The sequence below is a fragment of the Barbus barbus genome (assembly GCF_936440315.1).
Source record: "Barbus barbus genome assembly, chromosome: 35".
In the NCBI taxonomy this organism is placed as follows: Eukaryota; Metazoa; Chordata; class Actinopteri; order Cypriniformes; family Cyprinidae; genus Barbus; species Barbus barbus.
Window position 1 is genome coordinate 20,442,958 of NC_136763.1, and position 18,954 is coordinate 20,461,911.

The window sequence follows — 18,954 nt, forward strand, 5'->3', positions numbered from 1 at the left end:
TCATCAAAAAACACCTCCAAAGGGCCACATAGTTTAAGGGCTTTTTCAGAATGCATGATCTTCAAGGATTTGAAGAAGATCATTAAATCTTGCTGGAAAAGTAATAAAGTGGGAGCGTTATTAAAGAATCCACATTTATGAATGAAGTCATTGGCCAAAATCAAAATATTATTAACCAAAAATTCAACATCACAATTCCGACAAAAGGACCAGTGTTGCCAACTAATTTCAGAGGAAGTTGCTAAAAGACGTTATTATGTCATTACGACGCAAAATTGTGCCACAACATCAAAATTCAGCAAAAACTATATTTTGATATGTTAATTTAGATTAGTTTGTAAAATAATATGCATTATATAATACTGAAATAAATTTAGTTATTGAACACTTACATTTTTGAATGATTACAAATTAAGTTTTTTAAATACCTAGTAAACTAGTAAGTCTAATTGTTTAGTACTAGTCAATTTATGATGGTTAGTCACGAGCATCGGATGAAATGAGAAATTTCATCACATTACATTATCAAGCTTGGAGAAAGGCAAAAACAATGTAGCCTACAGGTAGCCTCTCTGTGTGGTTTAATATGTCAAAGATAAAGCACACGATCACTGTTGAACAAACACGATGAGGGTCATTCGCCTTCTTGTAAAACCAACAAGGGATTTATTTTGCAAAATTATAAAGACCGTGTGATTGCATCAGGTTGTAGTATACAAAAGACTATAGAATACCCTTAAAGGGACTTTGTCTGCACTTGCATGCCCGAGAAGCGTTTCAGAGGCCGCCGAGTGACATGACTTGCCTTAAAGGGACTTTGTTTATACTCAAAAAAATACATATATTCACATAAATAATACATCATGTCAGATGACCTGCATATAATGAAACAAAAACTGTTTCCGCCATTAAAACATACAATTAAAAATTAAACAATTAAAAACATACAAAAAAGTTCCCGCCATTAAAACATACAATTAAAAACATTCATTAAACAAACATTAAAACCGTACAATTTCTCAAATATTTTTTAAAATACATATAAATGTGTCAAAATATATAACTGCAGGGCTCACAAAATCACAAGCCCGACGTCCCGGGGCTATTGTGTTTTCCACTCGGGCTAGCAAAATGTATCACGGCTCTTAAAATACTCCGCAGGGTCCTTAAAAACTCCTCAATTTAGCTGTATCAAATTTAAGGCTGTAAATACGTTAAATTGTAGGCTATAAGAAAAAGTATTAATTATAATTTCAAGAGGTCTTACAGTTGGGGACAGAAAGACAAGAATCACGAAAGGGCTGGATTAAACCAAAGACTACAGAATAAAAATTAAACTTCAAAAGGCAATGGTGTCATTGAATAAATATGAATATGAGTGCTGCACGTTTCAAAGTCTAAATGCAGCGCGGATGTGGGAACCGACTGTCCTCAGAAATGTGTCGTTGGCATATTAATTTCATCTTGCCTGATGAAGCAGCATTCATGAGTGCGGTGCTGCTTCGTGTACAGCCGTGACCGGGGAATCAGCTATATTCCAGCTGCTCCTAAAGCACCACCTCGTGGCACAAAATGAATTTGCATTTCCAAAAATGTGAAAGAAGTTAATTATTTATAAGTTTTAAATTGATATAATAATTTATGTTTAACTTATCCCTTTTCATAAAAATATTTTAAAGGCTGAAAAGCCATTTTAAGATTTTTCTTTTTGTGAAAACCTGTATCTGAACTGTAAATCATGTCATTTTATATGATACCATACAGTTGTGTCCTTTAATAATAAAATGAAACAATAACTGAACAAAAACCACCCCGAGGGGGAAAAACAGGCAGGCAGGCCGAGACTGCAAACACACACACGACGTCAAACATCTCACATTAAACATGAAATAACGAAACAGCACAGGACTGCAGACATCAGGAGAATAAATAGGGAGACAAACGAGGAGGACACACGTGAAGTCACTGAAACAATAATGAGATAACAAGGACGGCGGGGTCAGACAATAGACAGGAGAGCACATGGCACAAACCACAAACAACAAGCCATGTGCTCAAACAAACACACAGTGACATCTGGTGGCCAATAAGGGCACACCAGCAGGACGTGACACAACCCCCTCTCTAAGGAGCAGATTCCAGATGCTCCACAGTAAATCTGAAATCAAACAAGTCTGGGAGGGAGGTGGGCCAGAGGTGGATCAGGGGGAGGGATGGGGGTCCAGGCCCGTGTAGCGGCAGAGGGCCTGGAGACACCTCTGTGCCAGGGTTCCAGGGTGGTCCCGGCAGAGCAAGAGGCCAAGGCGGGGCAGGCAGAGCAGGAGGATCGTGAGCAGACACTGCCGCTGCCTCGGAAGCGTTGTGAGCGTGCACCGCCGCCTTGGAAGCCTTGTGAGTGTGCACCGCCGCCTCGGAAGCCTTGTGAGCGTGCACTGCCCCTTCAGGAGGATCGTGAGCATGCACCGCCACCTCGGAAGCCTTGTGAGCGGGCACCGCACCTTCAGGAGGATCGTGAGCGGGCACCGCCGCTTTGGAAGCCTTGTGAGCGTGCACCGCCGCCTCGGAAGCCTTGTGAGCGGGCACCGCCCCTTCAGGAGGATCGTGAGTGGGCACCGCCGCTTTGGAAGCCTTGTGAGCGTGCCCCGCCGCCTCGGAAGCCTTGTGAGCGGGCACCGCCCCTTCAGGAGGATCGTGAGCGGGCACCGCCGCTTTGAAAGCCTTGTGAGCGGGCACCGCCCCTTCAGGAGGATCGTGAGCGGGCACCGCCGCTTTGGAAGCCTTGTGAGCGTGCCCCGCCGCCTCGGAAGCCTTGTGAGCGGGCACCGCCCCTTCAGGAGGATCGTGAGCGGGCACCGCCGCTTTGAAAGCCTTGTGAGCGGGCACCGCCCCTTCAGGAGGATCGTGAGCGGGCACCGCCACCTCGGAAGCCTTGTGAGCGGGCACCGCCCCTTCAGGAGGATCGTGAGCGGGCACCGCCGCTTTGGATGCCTTGTGAGCGTGCACTGCCGTCTCGGAAGCCTTGTGAGAGGGCACCGCCCCTTCAGGAGGCTCGTGAGCGGGCACCGCCGCTTCGGAAGCCTTGTGAACTGAATCACCTTGTGAACTGAATCACCTCGGAAGCCTTGTGAGCGGGCACCGCCACCTTAGAAGCCTTGTGAGCGGGCACCGCCCCTTCAGGAGGATCGTGAGTGGGCACCGCCGCTTTGGAAGCCTTGTGAGCGTGCACCGCAACCTCAGAAGCCTTGTGAGCGGGCACCGCCCCTCCAGGAGGATCGTGAGCGGGCACCGCCGCTTTGGAAGCCTTGTGAGCGTGCACCGCCGCCTCGGAAGCCTTGTGAGCGGGCACCGCCCCTTCAGGAGGATCGTGAGCGGGCACCGCCGCTTTGGAAGCCTTGTGAGCGGGCACCGCCCCTTCAGGAGGATCGTGAGCGGGCACCGCCGCTTTGGAAGCCTTGTGAGCGTGCACCGCCGTCAAACATCTCACATTAAACATGAAATAACGAAACAGCACAGGACTGCAGACATCAGGAAAATAAATAGGGAGACAAACGAGGAGGACACAGGTGAAGTCACTGAAACAATAATGAGATAACAAGGAGGGCGGGGTCAGACAATAGACAGGAGAGCACATGGCACAAACCACAAGCAACAAGCCATGTGCTCAAACATAGTGTGTGGGGTAAAACGTCCCCCCGCTCGGTGGGGTAAAACGCCCCCATGGGGCAATGGGCAATTACTATATTCTGTTCTGAATATCAAATCCTTTGTTTTTCTATCAAATATATTCTAACTAGTTAGGCGTTTTCCCCCACTCTACCCTAAAAGTTACTGATTTTAAAACCCATTTAATCCCACCGGTCACAATAGTGATTGTAAAACAGTTTTTCATTTAGCTCTGAACACCTTACTGACTGATGTTTTAGTGCACTTCCTGCAAATATGGAAAAAATAAAGGGTCTCAAAATATGTGCAGTTTCACATAATTAGTGCAAATAGTCAGTGTCTAGTAATAATATATGAAATCACATATGTTCAGTTTTGTTATGCAGCAGGACAATGATTCATACTCGAAAACCCTCCAATGCAAAAGATGAGTGGGCCAAAATTCCTCCACAGCGCTGTAACAGACTCATTGCCAGTTATTGCAAATGCTTGATTGCAGTTGTTGCTGTAAAGGGTGGCACAACCAGTTATTAGATTTAGGGGCAATTACTTTTTCACGTAGGGCCAGGCAGGTTTGGACAGCTTTTTTCCCTTAATAAATGAAATCATTATTTCAAAACTGCATTTTGTATTTACTCGGGTTATCTTTGTGTAATATTAAAATTTGTTTGATGATCTGAATCTTTTAAGTGTGACAAATATGCAAAAAAATTAAAAACAGGAAGGGGGCAAAAACTTTTTCATGGCACTATATAACAATTTTTATGACTGCTGAAATAATTTAATTCAGTAGACCAGGTGCGTTTCCTCCGAGGAGGCAAGGGAGCCAGTGTCTCCTCAAAAAACTGGTGGAGAAAATATATTACAAAAATAAAACAACGCAAATATTACTAAACATGACATTAAAAGTATAAAAGTCACTCGTTTTTATAAAGTAATACGGTCCAACAGCGAGGCTTGCCTCTCTTCAGTCCATAGAGTAGTCCTCTACTTCAGAGTGGGTTCGAAAATCATTTGATTCAGATCGGAACTTCGGAGCGTGGATCACGAATGTCACGATTTTGGAGTATAAACCATGCTAATTTTCGTAATTGATGTGTTGCCAGGTAAAAAAAAAAAACGTAATAAATGTACAACTTAAGAGGACACGGGATGAATATGGAAATGCAGTTTTCACTTACATTTGCAGATTAACCATTTTTAGTAGTGTACCATAGATTTTCATATATTCATATTCATTTTCATAGTTATTATTTGTGTCTCTGGTGGCCACCATATTTTGAGACAGTGCCCCAGCATGGCCACGCCATTGAAAATGCTCTAGATAGCGTTCCTCTGCTTGTGTGTGTCCAGATTCCCACAAATTGCTTTGATAAAAATAGGATCTCTTCATGTTCAGTTTTTGAGGTTAAAATTTATGAAAACCCATTTTGCATATATGAGCCAGAAACAACTTACATGGTTTTTATTTAGAATTTAGTGTCTGGAGAATACTGTTGATGTTACCTGAAGTGACACTGAATTTATACATTTCATGTAACCTAGAAAATCTTTTTTATTTTTCCTATAGAAATGCTGTTGTATGTATGTATTTTAGGTGAATTGTTGCTGTTGGTTGTTGTTGTTGATGAATATTATAACCGGAACTTTAACCTTGATACTTTGATATCGATGTCTTTTTTGTATGACTCTTGTTCTTTAATCAAATAAATTAAATAAAAAGTCAAATTAAATAAATCCAGTTTAACCAAAAATGCATGTGTTTTAATTCATCCCACACTCTTTAAATTGTTTCGAAATTAAATCAGAATTTCACAATGAATCGATTCCTGATCAGAAGTTGAATAGAAGTTTGAAATTAAGTAATTTTGTAAAACCAGCACAGTTGTTTGCATTTAACACTTTTTAATCTTGTATTTCATAAAATTTTGGAAAATGCTGTTATTTATTTATTTTATTTTTTTAATTGCTCTTGATTAATATTATAACTACAACTACAAGTGTGTGTATGCTTACTTTGATATTGATGGTCTTGGTTTATATGATTCTTATTTAATAAAAATGAAATGACTGTGTAGTTTCTTGCACATTTAATCATGTTTATACATTTCACGATTGCATTTCATTTGATTTTTGAAGAGTTTGCCACAAAAACAGAAAATGAAGTATGACTGTGCCTTTAAATGCAATAATTGAATGAATATGTGATGTTCACAGTTATTGGGGAGAGTGAAGTAAGATGTTTAAGTTGTCACAGAAATTCTACTGTATGCCTCAGAAATTAGAGACAGATGAAATCAAGACCATCTGCAACATAACGACTTAGAAATTTGACTTTATTATAAATTGACTGATGGCATGTCACAAAGAAATTAATATGCATAGGCCTATCTCTTTTTTGCAGTGTAGTTTGATCAAAGCTGTACTTCTGCAGAATTCGAGAAAACATTGGGAGAACTTTCTTATGACAAAACAACAAAAAAGGAAAGTTTACAACAAGATGAACTGAATGAATCAAGACAACAGTTCTCCATATGGGACTATTTAACATTCCAGCCATCAGTTTAGCTGGGAAACATAAAATGTGTCTTCTAACGTTCTTTGAGACCAAACGGGACGTTCTTTTTGCCAGAAGAGAAATCTGACCCTTGCTTTATGCCTTCGAGCCTTGGTCAAGGAGTGGAACTTCATATGAAACACTGCACTTTCTGCAGAATTCCAGGTCTAAAGGTCATACGGCAGCCTGGAAACATTGAAGTAAAATGCACCAAAAGATGAGATTCTTCTGGGTAAATGCTGTTTATTAAAAATTGGAATTCCCCTATATGCAGCAGAACCGCACTGTTGGCACACCATGAATTATTGTCAGTCTTACTGGCAAAGACTTGCAGAAGATCACTAGCTGTCACAAAAGCACAGGCATCTACAGCTCCTCTTAAAGATGTAGCCAAAATGCTGCAGTTTAGGTCAGATTCAGGTCAGGTCAGGGCCGAGACAATAAATGGTCATTAGAGTTAAGACATCCATGAGGGAGAAAAAAGAGTCAGTGACATAAACACATGTAGCGCTGGACATTTTCAAAAGTGTGATCAATTTAGGGGAATCTTGTTGCACAATATTGCATTTCGTATGTTTGTATTGGCACTTACAAAGTAAGATTTTCTTAGGGGGTTGGCAAAGATGTTGTATTGTGCAATACTAAGTAGGGGTGAGAAATGGGGGGCTGTAAAAAAAAAAAAAAAAAAAAAAGAAAGAAAGAAAAAAAAACTCTGTGCACCAGGCGCTTCCTTCCCCCATGCTGAAACATCTCACTGCTGACCAAATATAGAGGTCTGTCTTGTGAGATATTAGAGATATCGCTTCAGGCATCCTGTTTATATTTGTCGTGTAGGAAATCAACTGCGATTTGTCAAAACAATAAAGTCAATCGATGGGATCCACTTTCATTTTAACATCTTCTAATGCAACAGAATGTCAAATTTAGGTGAAATGTGAAAGGGGGCGTGGCAGAGTCTCAGGTTTTGTTGCTATAAAAAGAGAAACGAGCGAAACAGAGGAGATAAGAGTAGCTTCAGCCTTGAAGAAAAACCTCATTCTTCTGAGAATCTCTGAGGTACAGATGAGCCATGCAATCTAAAGCCATTATTCAGCACTTTACAGCCACATGGTTTTGGTTGATGGATGCACATAATAAGATGAAAATTGCACTAAACATTTCCCTGTTTTTTCTTGCAGCTTACATGGAAACACAGCATTCAACCATGAAGTTTCAAGTCCTGTTTCTTCTCATGCTGCTGGCTTGCATGTATTCCAGTGTGGCACAAGGTAAGAATTTGGTTAATTAAGTGAGATGACTTAATAATGTGATATTAATGATGAAATATTAAATATATAATTTATTTAAATAGAAATAAATTACATTTCTACAAATGCATTTTTCATTTTAGATCATTTTTAAAACATTTCAGCATGTCTTTTTGTTATTAAATGCAAGGGTTTAACAGGATTTAAGTAAAAATAATATATAAATGATATTTGAAGAAGCATGAAGTATGCATAGATCAATACACTGGAAAAAAAAAGTATAAGCATCTAAATTAACTGGTTTTAATTCAAGCCAAAAATATTATTTAAAATCTCTGTTTCACCCTAAATACATTAATGTAAAAATAGGGTGAAAATAGGTCAAAAGTGCAGGTTACCACGTTTTAATAGTGTAAAAAGATAAACAGCAAAAAATATTTGAATATTGGAGTTTACATGAAAATACTATTTTAGTCTTTACATAATTCTTGATTCATCAATGTGTTCCATACCACTTTTTCAGGATATATAGATCAAATGACTAAATATATTTGTGATTTACTCCCAGGTTCCTATGAAAACTGCTGTTTGAATTATGCGAATGTAAAGAAGAACATCAAGAAACATGTTGCTAGTTACAGAGTGCAAGAAACAGATGGAGGATGTAACATTCCTGCTGTTGTGTGAGTACGACATAAAACACATCAACACAACCGCTTTAAAAGCTGGAAGTCATTTAGCCAGCAACACTTGATCATCTCATCCAGCAATTAAACAGTCCCAGTTATGGATGTCTTTTTCTCTGTTTTTTTTTTTTTCTTGTTTCCAAACAGCTTGACGCTGAAGAAAGGATCAAGGATGATCTGTGTTGATCCAAGACTAACATGGGTACGACAATTGATAAAGAAAATGAGTAAGAAAAACACTGGCAATATGTAGTGTACGAGTTTCATAGGCAGCTTTGACCACGCCACTGCAGACCAAACTGTATTTTAATGCAAAATATGTTATATCACTAACACACTAATGTAACAGTATGTAGTTTATAACACTATCAATCCTGCTGATTCATATTTTCTACACTTATGAATTGCTATCTCCATGCAGAGGTTCATAATGAACTGTATTGTATGGTCTGCTTCTGTTCATTGTATTAGAACAATATGAATGTACGAACTGTGAATGTTTCCTCTCTTTTTCTCTTCATAATGAATCTTTTTACACTTTATGTATATATATTTTTCTTTTTTTTATGTTTTAGCCAAATATAACATGTGAACAGCATAACCTACATGTAAGTGTTTGTGTGTGTGTGTGTGTGTGTGTGTGTGTGTGATTGATTGAGTGAGTGAGTGGGTAAGAGGGCAGTACATATACATTTAATGCATTTTTTATAATAAAGTGTTGCAGCTGTGCATTTAAATTGTCATGTCATTTTCTTTTGTGGTAAACCCATCTGAACTACTAATCTAGCATGTGATAATTAATTATTAATATTGAATAAAAATTCAATCAAAAATAATAATTGTTATTTTGAACAACAAGGATGCTTAATTGAGCCTATAAATGAGATATTGATTGCTTAATGAGAAAAGCTTGGTAGTAAAACAAGTTTGCCTTTCATTACCTTCTTAAGAAAATCAGTTTGCTCAGTTGGTTTGGTGCCATAGAGCATGTGTTTGTTCTTGCTTAAGCTCTTTGTGATTGATTTAGAGGATTATTATCTCTGTATCTTTTAAATGCCAAAGTATCAGTGTGAGGTGTGACAAGTGATGCCTAAACTTGCTGGGGTGAGATGAATTACTGAGTCGAGTTTCTTCATTGCATGCCAAATAGCTGCGATTCAAATACTCTGGGTTTAAACCTGTCATTGCATCCAACTAATCTTGCTGTGCGGGCGAAAACCTTATTGCATAATGCATAATGAAAACATGCATAATGAAAGCATAATGCATTTCACTTAATAAGTCATATAAAATCATTTGGTCCTTTAAGGAAAAAAGAAACCCTTGTGAATAATAAGTGCACTTAACTGTGCTTAATGTGCACTTGTAATTTACTTCAAATCTTTAAAGCATTTTTTTTAAGTATTTGCAAATAATATAAGATTAATAAAATATAAGTTCACTTTCATAGTTAAAGAGAGCAACCTTCCATGACTGTTAAGTGAAATGCACTTTGTAATAATGTCAAATTAAAAGTCGTACTTTGTAGCATCATGATGTTTTAATAATCTTTCGTCATGCTTTAAAGAAGCACAATTATTTTGCTGATTGATATACTAGTATATACTGATATACCAAGGCAAATGCATTGTAAAATGTGTTATTCAAACTGTGTGTTATAATTACAAATTCATTTCAGATCAGTACAAATGTTTAATTGCAAATATGTTTACATGACATACAGTTTTCAGGGTTACATTAAAGTATATTTCAGGCAAATGCAGTATTTTTCAAAGACAGCAGAAGTAATAGTGAAATTACATATAAAGGATATTCTTACAGTACGTCCTGTTTAAGTGGGTCAAAAAGCAGTCTGAAATTCAGTTAATTCCATTGGATTTAGATTTAATCTATAATACACTTTAATGTAAGTACAACATGCAATTACTATAAGTGTCTGAAAATGTTCAGTTCACACTAATTCTGTCAAAATCAAATCCATATGACTTTCTTTCTTCAGTGAGATGTTTAACTGAACATTACTGCTGCTCTTTTCCATATTACAAACTGACTTGTAGGCTTTCAAGTTTCAGAAAAAAACACTATAAAAAGTATTTCAAGTCTTCAAATAAAAATGCATGTTATTTATTTTCTAAAAGCAAATTTAAACTGTTTCAAATTACATTTTTAGTTATTAGTCCACATCTGTTTTGCCAATTTCACAAATCCCTCTGTGTTAATGTTGGCCATAAAGCTGATTTTTCCTGGAAATGAAAAGAAGAAAGGAAACAAGACAAAGTCAAAGTGTATTGACTTAGTGTGTGGGTGCAAAAGTGGCCATGCACTGTACTTTTGATAGTACAGTCGTAACACAGAGAGAATGATAAATAGTGTTGTTGTTCCAAACCTGAATGACTTATGGTCCAAACAACTTTGGTCCCCACTAACTTTCATTATATACTGTATACATAAACACAGAGACTTGTTCATCAGCATCTACACAGGAGAAAGAAAATCAGGTTTGGATCAACATGCGGGTGAACAAATGATGCCAGAATTACAATTTTTTACAATCTCTTTAATCTAGTCTAAAACAGTTTCAGCTGTGCTTCTCTTACTCTTATTTTCATTGTGATCTCTCATACACACATGTAATTAATTGTCATGCTTTGCTCTTCATTAGACGCCCCATACAACGTACAACTACGTCATTAATCAGCCATCAGTGAGCATGTCACGCTCAGCCATCCAAAACTGCTGATTTTGCCTTAGGATAAAAGATATATTTTATAATCTTTGAAATTAGCCTCAGATGGCATAATTGCATGGTGTACACAGACTGGTAGTACATTTTGATCTGTTTCTCACACACAGCTACTGTATGGCTTTAGGGGACTATATGTAGTGTTCATCCATAGTGTAAAATAGAGTTGCATGAACATGTTATGGAACTTTAATGGATTTTTTCTGGCGCTTTAGAGTACCTGGTCACCATAAGCTTTCATTTTATAGAAAATAGATTTGTTTTTTTTTATATTGAAAGCCTGTGGTCAGTTTTTTAAGGAAAAGAGTTGGGTCAGTATTCAGCTACACTTGTTTTGTTGTGTCCCATTGACAAAAGGCAAGTAAAAAAAGTGTTGGAACATACACATAATTGAAAATAATGATGAATAATTATAGAATTTTAATATTGGGTTTTTGTTGTTGTTTTTTCTTTGTTTGTTTTAGAATTATTTCTGAAATGATCCAGTTTTTATACACTTTTTGAACTTATGGATATATTTTTCCTTTTCTTTTTTCCAGTAAAGTCCTCATTAAAGAGTCATAAGCCAAGAAAAATGATGCAAAAAGGTACAAAACATCAAATTCCCAAGAAGCATTGCAAATGATATAATCCATTTATAAACAAAGGAGAAACGTAAAATTATGGATTTAAAGATGTTTAAAATAAGTTGAATTCGTTCTTGAATGAATCAGCTGTTTGAAGGAATCGGTTGAATGAATGAATGACTCAGTGACTCGCTCAGTAACACAGTCACTTTTCGCAACCTACAGCTTTTTGCTTTATATTGATAACATCAATTCATTTTTAAAAATATATCAACTTTCTTTTTTTTTCTTTCTTTTTTGTTAAACAAAACAATAATACCCATTAATTTGCATTATTTATTCAATGTTTATTTCCTTCTAGAGCAACTTTATGTCATGCCTTTTTAATGTTTGTTTTTCATCAAACACAACAGTAATAACTTTATCTTTTGGGAGGTAATTTGAGAGTAATTTAGAGTAATCTGAGGGTGTTACGCAATATACATGACATGATTCTGTGACTAAGCGGCTTTTGTCACTAAACTGCAAACGTTGCAATGTAGCGTTACCTTTCTCACACTCATATTCAGGGCAGGGAAATATGTCATCAGCATGTGCTAGTTCCACCAACAAATCCAAACTTGTCATGACTAAGACAATACAGCAGGTTCTGTTGGCCAGTAGCCATGAGAAATGTTACAAGTGCTTGGAAATGAATATTTCATAGCGTCAGCCTGTAGTATGGACTATTTCACATGCTGTCTGCAATTCCGATAACAACAGGACCTTTGATCGCTCAGACTTACTGTAACATTTCACTTTTTTAAGTCTGGTATGTGAATTCATTTATTAAACATCAACTTTGGATGATCTGCTCATTATGGTCAAGGGAGAAAACCCCTAAGATAACTACTTCTCATAAGGGAAGTTACTCATTGTATGAGTAATGATGGGTACGTTTTGCAGACTACTGTTATCCAGATGACACACTAAAGTTATGATAAACAATCTCTTTAAAATTTATAAACTGATAAATGTGCTGATATATTTATGAAGAAACTGCATTCTATTTAGGAATAATCCACAGTCTGAGTCAAAGCTGCGACAGCAATCAGATTCAGCTTTAATTTCATTGTACAGAGGCAATGAAATGCAGTTAGCATCCACCCAGAAGTGCAAGATTGTTCACCGATCTAAGCGAAGAGTAGACTTTAACCTTATGCAAAAAGAAATATACTTTAGTATCCTTTGAAAAAAGAAAAAGAATATACTTGCATGTAATGTTTTTTGGATAATTAATTGCATGTTATTTGCAATTAAATGAATTTAAATTGATATTAAATGCATTTATTAAAACGTAATAGTGCTTTTTGAATCACGTAGGCTATAAGTCTTCTTATGCAGTGTCATAATTACTTTGAAATGGTTCAAATGTACTGCCAAAATACACTGACAAGCATTTGTGAATTGCACATTTGTAACGGTGGAATTTTGATTTAGAACAGTTAGAATATATTGACTTTAAATGTAATGTTGAAAACTTATACAGTTCAAAGGATAAGTATTATGTTAGTCAAGACATCAAAATAAGTGTAAGCATAGTGAAAGTTTACTAAAACTGAAAACAGGAATAGCAGTCGTGGCCTAATGGTTAGAGAGTCAGACTTGTAACTCAAAGGTTGCAGGTTTGAGTCTCAGGTCCGGCAGGAATTGTCGATGGGGGAGTGAATAAACAGAGCTCTCTTCCACCTTCAATACTACGACTGAAGTGAGAGAAACGCCCAACTGCTCCCAGGTCGCTGCAGTAATATGCCTACTGCTCCGGTGTGTGTGCGGCTGAGCGCACCTGGTATGGCAAGCCGGTTTAACATTTAATCTAATCACTAGTATCTAATTTAACGTTACTAGTACTTATTTTTTAGATACTAGTATATTTTCCATTAAGTTCACTAGTACTAGTATTCACTAGTACTAGTCTTTTGTAAAGTTACAAGTACTTATTCATTAGATACTAGTACTTAATCATTAGATACTAGTACGTTTTCATTAGATACTAGTGATTATTTATTAGGTACTATTACTTATAGATACTAGTACTTATTGATCAAATACTAGTACTTATTTATTAGATACTATATTTATTCATTCAATTCTAGTACTTATTCATTAGATACTAGTATTTATTTCAATAGTGACTAGTAACTATTATACTGTTACTAGTAATAAATTGAACATTTTTGCTATTGGCTTCTATGGGGATCCATCATTGAGATATCAACTATTCAGTTTTGAGTAGTATGTATTCCACTAGTGACTAGTATTTAATTTTTATGTACAAGTAGTTATTCATTAGGTACTAGTGCGTATTTTTTTAGATACTAGTACTCATTCATTAGATACTAGTACTCTTTGGGTTGTGGCTAGAAGGGATACAGCCCGGACCCGCAACAAACAATGAAATTTATTTTCTACCTATTAGATTGTGTTTTATTAATGTCTACACCTACCCCAAGCCTAAACCTACCCCTTACAATAATGAAAAAATAGTAATTATTGTTGTACAGTGTTAAAAAAAATTACGCTGTATTGATGTGCGCATGCCTAGTAGCGCCATACGTATCCCTTCTAGCCTTAACCGTCACTGCGTCCCAATGTGCATACTATCCACCCTATCTGCCCTAATAGTATTGGAAATTACTAATATCACATAGAATTTAGGAATAGTGGATAGTATGCACATTGGGACTCAGGCCATGTCTTTGTCCATATAAGGGATTTCCTGGAACGTCATCAGTGGGTCTCAATTGTGGTGTTGATGAATGAAAAAGAAATTACATTAATTAAGTACTCATTATTGCTCACAAAACCCTAATTTGAATAAAAATAGCAAAAATAATTGAGAACTTTGAGGTAAACATTTGCAAATCCTTACGTTTTTCTCCAGTGTAGAGAAGTGTACATTTTTTTTTTTAAATCTTTTTCTTGCAGCTATATTTATTATTATATTTATTATTTTGTATATTATAGTGAAATAGTGTTATTGCAAAAGTAATATTCCTTATTTTGTTTAATGTTTTTATTTAGAAATAATAACCATAATCATCATTAGTTTTATTGATACATAAAAACAACATTTTTGGCCAAATTGTGCAGCCCTACAAGTGAGGAGCGTCTCGCAGCAGCCCACAAGATCCAGGGGGCGTGGTTGGATCCAGATCCAACTCCTCCCACCTTACATTTACCTAAACCTACCCATCTCCACCCCCTGATCCCTAAACCCACCCATCTCCACCCCATATATATATATTAATGTAAAAACATTCAATGCCGCACCAGTGCTATATGAAAAAAAGTTAACGTACGCCACACATACCACTTCCCTTTTCCTTCCCCTTGATATGATATTTATTGTTTTTACTGGAGGAAAAAAATAGATAATAAAATTGGTGTCTTATCTCCACTCGATGACAAACAAACACATTAGGCTACTATGTTTACGAAATTAGTGTTTACAAAACTGATAAAAATACGTTATATGTTCTTGTGTACAAATGATTGTTTCTTTTCTATGTGGTTTCCTCCAAAAAAAAAAGTGCATCCGTTTCCTTGTTACCATTTCCGGTCTAATCTCTCTCCTATATGTTGCTGGTTCATTAATATTCAACACACGATTAGCATACTGGGCAGAAATGCAAATGTAAAAAATACTAGTAAATTAAGTTCAGGATATCTTTGGTCTAAAAAGTTACTAGTAATTAAAAAATAAGAACTATTTCTATTTTTTCTTAACAAGAAGTGTATAATCAAATAGTCATTATTGGAATAAGTAGGCCTACTAGTATCTAATAAATAAGAACTAGTATTTAATAAATAAGTACACTGTAAAAAAAAAAAAAAAAAAGTTGGGCAAATTTAAAAGTTTAAGGCAACCAGCTTCAGCAGATTTTTTTAGATTTCTCAACTTGTTGTAAAGTTACTTGTCAACTAGTAACTTTACAAAATACACTAGTACCTAAAGAATACATTCTAGTATCTATAGAATAAGCATGAAAATAGATACTAGTACGGCTTATAGATTAAATGTTAAAACGGCTTTCCATACACTTGGATGGGTTAAATGCAGAGCACAAATTCCACACGTCACTTCACTTTCACCACAGCAAAACTTTGAATTTGACATTACTACAAAGTGTACTTAAGAAACGTATGATATACTGACTTTAAGTACAAGTAAGTGGACTTTTATTTAATGAATATTATACTATCTGCAAGTTATTATTATTTTTAAAATTTTAAAAACACTACAAGTGCACATTTAATACAATTAAGCGCACTTCTTTTCACAGGGGTAGCTAAATCCCAATGTGCACACTACGTGTGTTGGCGTATGCGATTAACAGATTGTGATGAAGCTAATGATAAGAGGAATAATAATAAATAGCCTATATTTTATGATAAAAAGACTAATACTGTGTTTTAATAACCTACTTTGGTAAGCAAATCAGTTAAAAGGGGATGACGTTTTCACTTTATTCAGTTTCATTCATAAATAAATAAATACTACAGTATGAGGCCCAAGTTTATAAATATTTTAATATTTTTGTTATTTTATTATTTTTTATTTATGGTCTATAGTCTCCTCAGATTTTAGAGAAAGCGCTCTCTATCAGTGTGGTGGTGGAACTGCATTGTGTTTGAATGTGAGCACAACCAAACAAATCTTATTAGTTCTTCTGTTAAATTTGAACCATCCTATGGTTTAGAAAGGCATTTTAACAGGATAGAGATCTTGCCCCTTACATATAAGTAGGTTGCACACCGAAAAGGCTATATCTAAGGATATATCTAAACGGAAAAGAAAAGATGAATTTGTTAATATTGTGAAATATGTTTTGATATCAAAGCACAACAGTGTTCTTTTGTGATATTCACAAGTCATTGATTGCACTTTGTGGTGCCAAAGCATGTGTGAACAAGTCTGGAATAAGCAGTCAAGAGGACTGCAAAATCCATATCAGCCAGCAAACTGCCAATCACTTTGAAGAAACCATGAACGCTGCAAGCACAAACTAGTAGTGTGCAGGAAGTCCACAAGTGTTGTGAAATTCACAAAGACAGGAAAAGAAACAGTTCGTTCCAAGGACAGTAAATCTCTGGCATGCTTTGCACGTCTAAGAAGGATTGAAAGGATGTTTACTCAAGGGTCCTGTTGCTGTGAAGTAGGCTGTTATATGAGAGATGTTTATGATAAGAGAGTCTAAACTTTACATACTTAACAATAACCAGCAACAGTAAGCCTGTGTTTTTGTGGTTGACTGGGTCAATATAATGGTTGGCTTGAAAAATCTAAGGACAGTTAATCCAGTCCCACACTTATTTGCACTGGATACCTCATCCAAACTGAGCAATTCAGAGGATCCAGTTAAAAATAAACTCCTTTAATTGGTTATTTGGATTACTGAATTATTTTGTTTGCTTTCCCAATTGCACAAGATGCATTGGATTACGCAAGAAAATAAACGACCCTGTGATATACTTTTTTTTATCAGATGTTGCTCAACGAAATGCTATACTTTTTTAACCACAGTACGGATTCTGAAGCACGTTGATTTTTATGACACACCTGTTTTCATGCATTATAGAGATATACACAGGCAATGTACTGTATATACTTTTATTGAAGCTTAGAAACTTCAAAAATGCAGGCTACATTTCATGCCAAAATAAAATGAAACAGCATTGCATAAAGCCCCTTTAGTTTTTTTTAATATAACATTTTCTCATATTCCATATTCAATATACAAAAATATAATACAATGTATTTTCATGTACTGTAGCATCTGAAATTTGTGTGACATAACGTTATATGAAATGTTACGTATCATATTAGCAATGTACAATATATTTGTCTCAAACAAAAAGCTGTTAATATTAACATGTGATCATGTAACAATAAATCACATGCAATGCTTGATTGTGTTACACCCCGTCTAGGGGTAAAGGCGCAACATAGGACGAGGACACAGTGGAGTTTTGAAAAACAAATGAACAGTATTTTAATGAGGACAATGATTTCTGCTGTACAATTGGGGTAATTTAGCTTCAGGAGCCGTCAAAGCCAAAATAACAAACAAAAGCCAACTAATTTTATCCCTCTAAATTCCCTAATTCACAAAACAAAAATAAAACTGCAAATGACGTAAATGACGCAATGGTAGTAACAATTTCACATCTATATGTCATTGAGTAACATAAGGTTTAGTAACATGAAATATGTCTCTAAATATGATTTAGAAAGTCGAAGGCATATGTGTGTAACTACAAAACACTATTATGCCTGTAAAAACAGCATCTTGGCAGATCTCCTCCATTCCTGATATGAATGTGCCATGGCTTGTTTCCCTTATCAGGGAAAATAAAGATGATTGATTTTAGAGAAAACGAGGTAACTGCTGATACCACAAGCTTTTTTGGATTAACAGCCGATTAGCGTTTAATCCTTTACACCATATATTCAATGTAAACCCTGCCTGAGATCAGCAAATGATTGCTAAGTAGCAATTCAGCTATTTTAATAGAAACAGATGGCGGTGGAGCCCATCAAATAAGCATCAAATCTGTCAGGCTTTTGTAAAACAAAAATACTTGTGAACTTAGTTACAGAAGGCAAGAACAGCCTTGTGTAGAAAATATTTACTGCATATGACACTCAACCAAAAGCTGTGGCTCAGACTATCAGACAAACAACATCTCAAACATTCAACTATTCAGTGATACAACAATGTATCAAATGTTTTCCTAACCGTTAAGTATTGGCCACATCTCCGTATTCAGCTTGGCAACAGTAAATGACCACTTACGGATCGACTGCAAAATAAAAACACCCTCTATTAGAATTACATGTGTGTGTAAAATCCAAATGTGCATGCAGTTTGTGCTGCTTATATAACATGCTTTGATTTGTAAAAGCAGCTATATCAACTTATTTCATTGAGGTCTAAAAGTCTGAGACCTTTGTTAAAAGAGTTTATTGTTGTTGAAAACAAAAATGAGACAAAACGACATACAAAATAAAAGCATTTTCAGAAGTGGTGTCAGACCTTTGGTCTCCACTGAACCCTTCAATAGAATAAAAAACTATGCAATGCAACTGATTTATTCATCAATTTGTGTTTTTTTTTTTTTTTTTTTTTCCCTGTTGTAATGATTCGGTCCAGTTTTTGAGCTATTCCTAATATATATATTGGCTCATGAGAGCCATTCATTTCAGGAATCAAGATGTCGCACTGTATGTTTTTCATCTGTTGAAAAGAATCAGCTCGTAAGAGTCATTCATTTCGGGAAAACGGGCTACACTTGTTGCACTGCATGTTACAGATTCACTAAAAACAACCAGTTCTTTTGTTTCTGGAATCAGGTTGAACTTGTGGCACAGTATGTTTTTGATTTATTAAAAAGAATCAGCTCGTAAGAGTCATTCATTTCGGGAATCGGGCTACACTTGTTGCGCTGT

The 18,954-nt window shown here is 36.1% G+C and overlaps 1 long non-coding RNA gene across 1 annotated transcript; it reads left to right on the top strand.

Annotated features, from left to right (window-relative positions):
- The first annotated feature begins 6,969 nt into the window (after window positions 1-6,969).
- LOC306854884 lies at window positions 6,970-8,884 on the top strand. The gene is made up of 4 exons (XR_013782873.1): window positions 6,970-7,276; window positions 7,399-7,488; window positions 8,036-8,150; window positions 8,301-8,884. It is a non-coding gene; the product is annotated as an uncharacterized lncRNA (long non-coding RNA).
- Window positions 8,885-18,954: the final 10,070 nt, after the last annotated feature.